We start from the raw sequence: 10,282 nt of genomic DNA on the forward strand, positions 1-10,282 counted from the left end.
TGTCAGCTCACCTACCTGTCTTGTATAGATTTCTGAATTACGTTCCTCATCGTGAAAAAAATGTGAAAACGATTTTTTTCCTCATAAACGCAAAGATAAAAACGGCAAATAACAAGTGGCAATATAATGTGTACGATGCTCTCTCTCTCTCTCTCTCTCTCTCTCTCTCTCCATAATATATATATAAATATTTTATTTATTAAGTTATGCTGGGGTTTTCTATCAAGAGCTCACAATCAGCAAGTAATGAGGAAAAAACACAGAAGGACGGAATATCTCAAGGACTTACAGCATTTACTGCGTGGTTAAAAGGCGGCTATTGAGATTATTGTTAGCTTAGCGGGTGCCACAGGCCCACGCGCTTTGTGGCAGATGCCGGTTAAACCAAGGTCAGTGTGGTGGTCTTGAGTTGCACACAGCCCGATGTCCTAATCTGCCACCTCTGCCGCTGCGGTTACTGTTTCTGCTGCGGCGGGGCAGAGTCCATTGTTGAAAGGTCAGTCCGAAAACAAGACGCTTGGCACCGGGAGAAGGTAGCCCCGGCACCGTATAGGATAAAGAAAGAGTAGAGGAGGAAAGAAAAAAAATAAAGAAAAGGGGGAAAAGGGAGTGGTTGGGCTGGGACCCGGGGCGTTGCTTGTTCGCTTTGTCCAGCCGCGAGCGTCGCACGTAGGCTGTGTTACCGCCGCCAGCTTGGAGGGAAGGAAAAAAAAAGTTGAGCTGGAGCTGTTGGGGAGGTGGAGGGGGGGGCCTCACTGCGGTCCGTTGTTACCAGTCGAAAGGGAGTAGGGAGGAGGGGAGAGGTGGGGGGGGCTTGTTCACTGATGTAACACCCTCACCCCCCCACACACACACACACTCCGTCAGCCCAATATCCCTGGTCCCTCCTCCTCCTCCTCCTCCTCCTCCTCCTCCTCCTCCTCCTCCTCCTCCAACCCCTCGGCACATCACCAGCCCCTCTGTGTCGGAGCAGTGGCGGCCGCGGGCCCCGCGTGTCGGTAATGAGGACGGGGGCGGAGGGCATCGCCGTAGCGCTGTAGCCTAACTTATATGACTCCCCCCCCCCCCCCTCAGCACTTGGGGTCAAGTTCACCCCGAGGAGGTATATAAGGCGGGAGCTTCCACGTGCGCCAAAGTAGCCCTCAGGGAGGGGGGCAGGTTGAAGGGGGGGGGGATGGAGGGTGGTAATGGTGGCGGTGACGGGGGTGAATTACAATTTTTCATCCCAGACTGCGCTTGATGCCTCCCGTCCCCTGCTCCTCGTCTCCCCACAGGGTTAATTGAAGGGGAAACTGATAGTTCTGTGCGGTAATTTGGGCTCGGAGACCTCTCTGTCCCAGATGTAGGGAAAAGGGCGGCGCAGAGGCGATAGACCTAAAGACAGTGAGAAGCATATACAATGCTGGATGGAAAAATGTATATATATATATATATATATATATGAATATATATCAGTGGTGGAAGGAGCGAGCTAATTTGCGGAGGAGAAACCATCCGATTTCGGGGTTAACTTCACCGACCGCCTCGAATCACTCAATTCATTATCCAATCAGAGAAGCCCCACCATTCTTCTCCATCCTGCTGCCCATGTGGACTCTCCCTTCATCCTCCCTCCACCTCCTCTCCCATCCCCTCCGCCCCCATCGGGAATGGGTTTGGTGGTGGAGGTGAAGGTGGAGAGATGGGAGTGGGTTGCGGGATGGTGGGGTGTGAGGGAATGTGCAGGGCAGTGTTGGGTTGGGTTCCGCCCCACTGCTTCCTGGAGTACAGAGGGGGAACAGCATTGTGCTCCGGCGATGGCACAGCGGACTGTATTCTCTGCCTCTCTGCCTGCTTCTAATGGAGGAGGGCTTTTCTCTTCCACTGGGGAGATGAGCTGCAATAATTAGTCTCCTTCCAAATATAGAAAACTAGTTTCCCTAAAGGTGAAGTTCCTCTCCCTAGGTGTAGGTGGTGAAACAAGTCACAAATGTAATTGATCTGAAAGTGTTTCAAATTGTAGTTTGTGTTAATAGCAAAAACATATTTTTTTATTAAAAAAATAGTATAAATCTATTAATATAAAGAATTAACAGGGGCGGTTGTGCATAATATAAAAAGCACTATTTTAGAAGCTCAATTTAAAGATTGGTAGGGAACAGACACACACACATCGCACACACACGCACACACACACACACACACACACACACACACACACACACACACACACACACACACACACACACACACACACACACACATTTTGTCTTCTTCCTACCCAAACCATCCTTCTCTTCTCTTTTTCTCCATTAACTCGAATATGTTAACGAGAAAAATAGATCTATTGGGCAAGGAACACAATTTATCAGAAAAGGCGAAGGATAGGAGAGAAGAATCCCAGAAAAGAAAGGGGAATAGAAAAAGAGTGTGCGCCCGGCCGTTCTTCAAAGAATCCTATTCTTGTGGTTGTGAATGTTTGATGAGACAGTGAAAAGTTGCCCCTCCAACGTCATGGTGTGTGAACATAGGAGAACAGAACCTCCCTAATCACGCCGCTCAGAGAGAAAAAAAAAAGACTTCCAACCCGATTTAATTAACTGATAAGAAACGGCTTCAAATTAATTTTTCAAGGATGTTAGATTTTGATTAAGAAACTCCTAAAAGAAATAGACGAATAATCAATTTTTTAATCAACTTGCTCAAATGGTAACTGGTTAATATGATAATTCTAGCAATTAGGGCAAATATTGTCGAGCAGCAGTTTCTATGCATCCAGCTAAAGGAATTATAATATCTTTACATCTAATTATCATGGTTATTTAATTTTTTTGTATGGCTACCTCTCAATTTCGCTATTCGTTTTTCATCTTCCGTTTCTGAGAAAAACGAAATGCAAAGTCGGGAAATGTAATAAGATAAGAATAAGAACTTTCATAAGGAGTCACCTGAATGGGGCTTCACACTCCCATACACACACCTATACACATACATACTGATTGGATGATTATATATATATATACAGTATATAAAGTGGAAGTCGGTTTTTAGCTAAATTATTTTATTTCGGTTGCTGTTACATGCAAAGCTGAGATTGCTCTTTTGATGTGAAATTCTTTTATTTGTTAATAGATGAAAGTAGATACATAGATGGCTTCTGGGATATCTTTATTTTCTCACTCTCTCACTTTCGAGCACTCTGTGTCTCTGTCTACTGTGTGTGTGTGTGTGTGTGTGTGTGTGTGTGTGTGTGTGTGTGTGTGTGTGTGTGTGTGTGTGTGTGTGTGTGTGTGTGTGTGTGTGTGTGTGTGTGTGTGTGTGTGTGTGTGTGTGTATGTGTGTGTGTGTGCATGTGTGCGTGTGAGCTTTAGCGTACATGGGTGTGAGTTGTGTGGCTCTTCATTTCCGGCTTCTAATTGGACAGGTACTGTAGTGGTCTAGCTGAGTCGAGTACAGGTGGGCTTTAAGGCTCTAGGGTGTAGGATCACTCTCCTTACTTCAGAGAGAACTCGAAGGCTGCTGGCCAAACAGTAAACCCTTATGTTTTATGGCGACAAAGTACTCATAATCAAACACATGCACCCGCACACACATCTACATACACCCACTGAAACGTATAATTAATTTAGCATGCGTTTATATATATATTCTTCTGTTACCCTCTGTTGCCCTTCTCTGCTCGTCCCCTCATCCCCTGGCATGCTCTCAGTGTATGTGGATCTGTGTGTTCACAGAACGAAACGGACATCCTGTTTGTTTGGAAGCCTCCTTTTAATAATATATGCTTTATATCTGCTCTTGATGACTCTCTGTGTTTCTCCATGAAAAATAAAAACAACAAGCAGGCTAATATTAAAACACACAAAACATAACACTTACACACACAAACACACATACACACACACTAGCACAGATGCACACTGATCGGTTGAGTAGGCATTCCTGGCACAAACCTCCCTCTTAAGCGAACGTTTTCAATTAGCAAAACTCATTAGCAAAACTTGGCATTTGTTGTTGTTTTTTTTTATCCTGCTCAGAATTAATGGTTTTGATATGCTAATTAGCGGGTAATTTAATTTCAAAAGGCCTCAATTAACAGCGGCGTTGTGGACATGAGGAAGTTAAGCAGCGTAATCTAATTTGCATTAGTAACGAGCTGGGAGTAATTAGTCTCTAATTAGCCACTTCAGACAGCACTTGTGTTTATTTTCCTAATGAAGTGGAGTTTTTTTTCCAGGGAGTGTATGTGCGCATATGTGTGTGTGTGTGTGTGTGTGTGTGTGTGTGTGTGTGTGTATGTTTGTGTGTGTGTGTGTGTGTGTGTGTGTGTGTGTGTGTGTGTGTGTGTGTGTTTGTGTGTATGTGTGTGGGGGTATTTGTGACAAATGACGCGTAGATGACGTGACTGTGGAGCGTTCGTGGACCAGGCAAACGCAAGGTTTATTTTCTAGTATACGATTAACTGTGTTGACAACCATGCAAAACAAAACACAGACAGGCTGATTTCCCTTCACTACATTAATACCTTGACATTATGGGCCCATCAAAGCAGATCTGGTGAGATTTCAGCAGTTTAATTACAGAGAAATGATTGGAAAACACTGGACTTGGATTTGGAGTTCTTCCTAAAAAAAACAACGAAAAACACTCAGACTTATGCACGTTGTGATAGGAGGGTAGATGTGTGTGTGTGTGTGTGTGTGTGTGTGTGTGTGTGTGTGTGTGTGTGTGTGTGGGCGGGGGGGGGGGGCAGCCGGTTTCCCTCTTTGCAGCAGAATAGCAGGGGCATAACCGCTTTAGAAACAAAAGGCATTAAGCATTTTTGTTATTCACTTTTTTTGGATTCATACCCAGGACAAGACGATGGGATTCCCTTCCCTGGAACATGTCAGCAGTGAGCACACATTTAACCCCAACACCTTGCACACTTTAGTACCTTGTCTAGGCTATTTTTACCCATAATCCAGTGTGGGACAGAGGGGACCGTGGGGACCCCATTAACTGACAGCCATTCTGATTGGAAGGCACTTTTCCTTCCAAAGGCTTTTCCCTGGACCTTTTCCGGGAATAATAAGAGGGGTCATGGAACCTAGCGCCTTCCCACTCGAGACGAGAGGGTCACCGCCCCGGCTGGCGGGAGGAGCCGGCACGATGCGCGCACATGGCATGCAACACCATCCTCTTACACACACACACACACACACACACACACACACACACACACACACACACACACACACACACACACACACACACATAGACACTAATACACACACAGAACACACACAAAAATAGGCAACTGATTTACAAATGAGCTGACCTGTGTGCTGGCCCTGCTCTCCGATAGGCTGCGTCCCCCCGTCCCCCCCCGTCCCCCCCCCACACACACACACACACACGCCAAAACATAATGCATAAATCACTAAGAACATGCATATGCATGAGCATCTGAGGCATAGGGATAAGTGTGTGTGTTTGTGTGTGTGTGTGAGTTTGTGTGTGTGGGGTGGGGGTTGGGCAGTGTATTTTATCGATCACTGAAGCTAAGTTAACACCCTTTAATCAAACTAGACTAAAGTTAAGAGCCTTTAATCACACAAGAGTAAAGTTAAGGAGCCTGGATCCCTACCATCCGTCTTGCATGGATGAGTAGGGAAGGATAAAGTATTATTTTTAGTGATATGACATTTCAACCAAGATGAAGAGCTATCTCCCTCGGATGTTGGGATGTCGGAACTACAGCTTGATTTCTGCTTCTTTAACCTCCTCTTGTTTTATAGACTTGCTGCTATATTAATTTACACACCACTCACACATGCTAGCCAAAATCCCCCCCTCTTTCTCTCGCTCCCTCTCTCCCTTTCCTTCTTCCTCCTCCTCCATCTGCAGGTCTCTCTCTCTCTCTCTCTCTCTCTCTCTCTCTCTCTCTCTCTCTCTCTCTCTCTCTCTCTCTCTCTCTCTCTCACTCTCTCGTTCTCTCTCGCTCCGTTTTCTTCTCTGCTAGGAGACAGAGCAGAAATTGCCTAGTGAGGTAAATAAATTACTTTCATCGATTGCCGTAGTTGTAGAGTGACTTTATCGCAGTTTGACTTGTCCAGATACAGATCAGCATCTGACACGGTGTGTGTGTTTGTGTGTGTAAGCGCATGTGTGTGTGTGTATGTGTCCATTTGCGTTTTTGCATGCGTGTGTTTGTGTGGTTTGATGTTTCTACATATGTGACGATGTTTCTATGTGTTTGTCAGTGTGTTTGTGTGTGTGTGTGTGTATGCATGTGCAAATGTCTGTGTGAATGTGTGTGTGTATCGGCTGCTGCAAGTCTACTCGATACATATCTGATCGTATTAAAGTAGTTAGTGTGTGTATGCGTGTGTGTGTGTGTGTGTGTGTGTGTGTGTCAGTACCAGCGTATTGGAGCTGGGAGTGTAATTGAAAGGGGCTGCCGTGTGCATGCTGAGAAGCAGATGAATTAATGTGGAGCTATTAGTGCGGGTGTGTGCCGGTGGCAGCCAGGCCAGATGTGTCGCGGGGCTGATTTAGTTTATCTCTGCCTTGGTATTCATCAGTGCTGGTCATCAATAGGAGGCACAGGCGGATGACATGTTAATACAGGGGTTAGGGGCGGACACAGCGTCCGGGCTGGCGTACGTCTGATTATCTGTGCCCCATCTCTGCTCTCTCTCTAGATGTACTTTATGGATGTGTGTAAGCAAACAAGGCATGTGTGCATCTATACTCATAGGAGGCACACACACACACACACACACACACACACACACACACACACACACACACACACACACACACACACACACACACACACACACACACACACACACACACACACACACACACACACACACACACACACACACACACACACACACACACACACACACACACACACACACACACACACACTCACTCTTAACTCCCATGCTGTAGCTGTCGTTCTCTTTGAAGAGTTGAAAAGTTCAGGAAAAAGGTTCCAAGTGTATTGTGTGTGACTTTGTTATACTCTGTGTGCAAGTGTATGCATGTGTGTTTGTGTGTGTGTGTGTGTGTGTGTGTGTGTGTGTGTGTGTGTGTGTGTGTGTGTGTGTGTGTGTGTGTGTGTGTGTGTGTGTGTGTGTGTTTTATGGTGTATGTGTGTGTGTGTGTATATGTGTGTGGCTGTGTGTCTGTGTGTGTGTGGGAGACATGCTGTTTTAATAGACATAGTGCTGACGTTACTGCCAAGGCCAAGGGGCCACAGCTAAAAAGAAAAGGATTTGGAAAAAGTGCCGGAGGGAAAGAGAAGGAGAAAAGGAGAATAGAGAGAAAGTGAGAAGGCAGCAAAGAAAGAAGGAAACAATGAAAGAAAGATAAAGAGAGAATGAGAACTATTTTAACGTAAACTCTTACAATCTCGGACCTTGACTCATAGCATCACCTTTACAATATAGATTAAAGATATTACTTATTATATATTCATATTATAGATCCCCTTGGCCCTCTCCCATTCTTCCGTTTAACACCATTTTAGAGAGGCCCTCACACAGGGGCAATTTCAGGATCTTCTTATTGAGGTGGCACAGGGGGGCCTAAATACCAGTCAGAGGGGCCCATGGGAAATCCCACAATTCTAGCAGAAAAAAATAAAAATAAATTATATATATATATATTGGGATATATGTATTGTATGACTCAAGGCCTTCATTTCTCCCACCACACCCCAAAATAACGAATAACTACAGCTTAAGATCCCCAACGTCATTAGATCAGATCATCCATTTCTCAAAAAACGGATGGTCAGATTGCCAGTTCTCTAGCGCAATGGCGGTGCACCAGCCGGGGCCAATCATATTTCAGGTGGGGGCAGTACCAGCCCTTGCCCCCCTTTTAGACCCGCCCCTGCCATCACAATTTGATTGGATGTCAACAGACGATGAGAGACAAAAATGGACCCGCCTGGTTTTGAGTGGACAGAATGCGTTTTATTATTTACACTTTGCAGGCATAACCCCCTGCCGCCTCTGTCCGGTGCTGGGGTCCTGCACGGTACCGGCAGGTTTCCTTACAGTACGAGATCCTCCTGATTTGAGAATTAATTAGGCGGAGCAGCGGCAGCTGGATTGGGATTTTGGGTTTGTTCGGCAGCTATTTTAATAGCTAATTACTGAGGGGGAGAGTGTTAATTGGAATTCTCTTAGATAATGTGAACTCCTTCTCGCCTTTCCTCCCCCGCCTTCGCTGGAGTTTTCATAGAAATCCACTGCGCTTAATAGGCTTCAGACAAACCGTCTCTCTCTTTCACACACACACGCACACGCGCACACACACACACACACACACACACACACACACACACACACACACACACACACACACACACACACACACACACACACACACACACACACACACACACACACACACACACACACACACACACACGGGTCCTTTACCTTTATGTGTTGTAAAGGATCCCTCCCTAAATAAAAATCCCTGATATTGCAACATTTACAACATTTCAAAAGAAATCCGTAATTAATAAATTTGCACTTACACGCAAATATATTAATTATTTATATTCTTTTCAGCTTTTTCTGCACTAAGTAAAACTTAAACCACAAGAAAAAAAAACAACAGACAATGTTCAGAATAACAATGAGCATTTGCCCATAACCTCGATTTTGACCCGACTTTTTCCACAGCCGTGGGTGCAGGAATGCTAATTTGGCACCGTAGAAAAAAAAAGAACCATAAAGTAAAAACGTATTCCATAAAAACAATGCTCTGCATTTTGATGTTGCGACTAAATAAGGCTCTGGGCTGACTGTAGGTAAACATACTCTGCATAGCAGGATTTACGCATTTATTTAAAAAAAGATAAACTAATTCGCCAGCACAAAGCAGCAGCCGGGCCCCTCAATGAATATCCAACAAGAGGAGCCTAATCAGCGATCTGTGATTCCATTGTAATTCCTCTGCTGTTCTCCAACGTGACGGAAAGAAAACCATTTAACATCTTTACCTCAGCGCGAGCAGCCGAGCGCACGCACAGAACACATTAGAGTCTTTCAATATACGCACTTGTATGTTCTAATCCCAACATTATTTGAAATATAGAATTCCTCCCTTCTCCGTGTTATAAGACACGGATGTGAAATTGCATTAAAGCAGGAGTGTGTGGGCATGGAGGAGGGGATGTTAGTCGTGAATGAGGGGGGTGGTGGCGGTGGTGTGTGTGGGGGGGAGTCCTAACCTATTAAGTACTTGACTTATTATTTCTGAAAGTGGAGCGTGATAATTAGTTTGGTGGAAATCCTATAGCAGGGTTGGAGGTATGACTCTCAATAGTTGAGCCAAATTAATTTCGTCTGTCACCTTGAACGGACGTTTCTCTTAATGGGTTTAATTTATTTCACAGTGATTATCGTTTTTTTTTTCCTCTTCTTTTTTATCCATTTGACTTCAGTGGGTCGCACATATTCACGCTGAAATCCTCTTTATGCTGCCCTAGACCTGAGACGTATATTCATATCAAAATAATATATCTGTGCCTACTCAAACCCTTCCTTTCACTTAATGTGTGTTGTGTGCACGTTCGTGCCCGTGTGTGTAGCCACTCACGTGTGTGTAAAGAGGTCTGTGTGTGTGTTTGCGTGCGCATGTGTGTAGGCCTATGTGTGTGTGAGAGTGCATGCGTGTGTGCGTCAGCGCTGAGAGATGCTGCTCCACCGTGTTCCCAGGGGTCTCTGCAGCCCGTGGTCTTTAGGCGTCATGTGATCTCCATGTCTGGCCATTTTTCTCAGGAACCTCTCCAGGTTTCTGAGACTGGCTCCGAGTTAACAATCAGTCCCCATGTTAAACCCATCAGATGCCTCCTTGTGCCACAAGCTTGCTTTATTAATCCGCTCTCCCTGCCTCAGTGTGTGTGTGTGTGTGTGTGTGTGTGTGCGTGTGTGTGCGTCTGTGTCTGTGTGTGTGTGAGAGAGAGAGATTGTGAGAGATCTAAGGCTAGAGTAGACCATGGGAAAGGGGAATAACTGATCAGCTTAAAGTGATCCCCACAACACTTTCTGTGGGGAAACAAGCTCAAGTTCATCACAGCTTACTAACACCTTTAACACTCTTCCATAGCACCCGTCCATAGCGGACAGGAAATTCACTCTTGTGTGTGTTTGAAAGTGTATGAATGTGTGTGTGTATGGATATGTGTGTGTGTGTGTGTGTGTGTGTGTGTGTTTTGTAATGCAGATTCCCCACATTCTGAGCCCAATTGCTTTGTTTTTGATGTAACAGGGGTCACCCTAGTTGG

The sequence above is a fragment of the Gadus chalcogrammus genome, chromosome 13 (assembly GCF_026213295.1).
Source record: "Gadus chalcogrammus isolate NIFS_2021 chromosome 13, NIFS_Gcha_1.0, whole genome shotgun sequence".
Taxonomy (NCBI): domain Eukaryota; kingdom Metazoa; phylum Chordata; class Actinopteri; order Gadiformes; family Gadidae; genus Gadus; species Gadus chalcogrammus.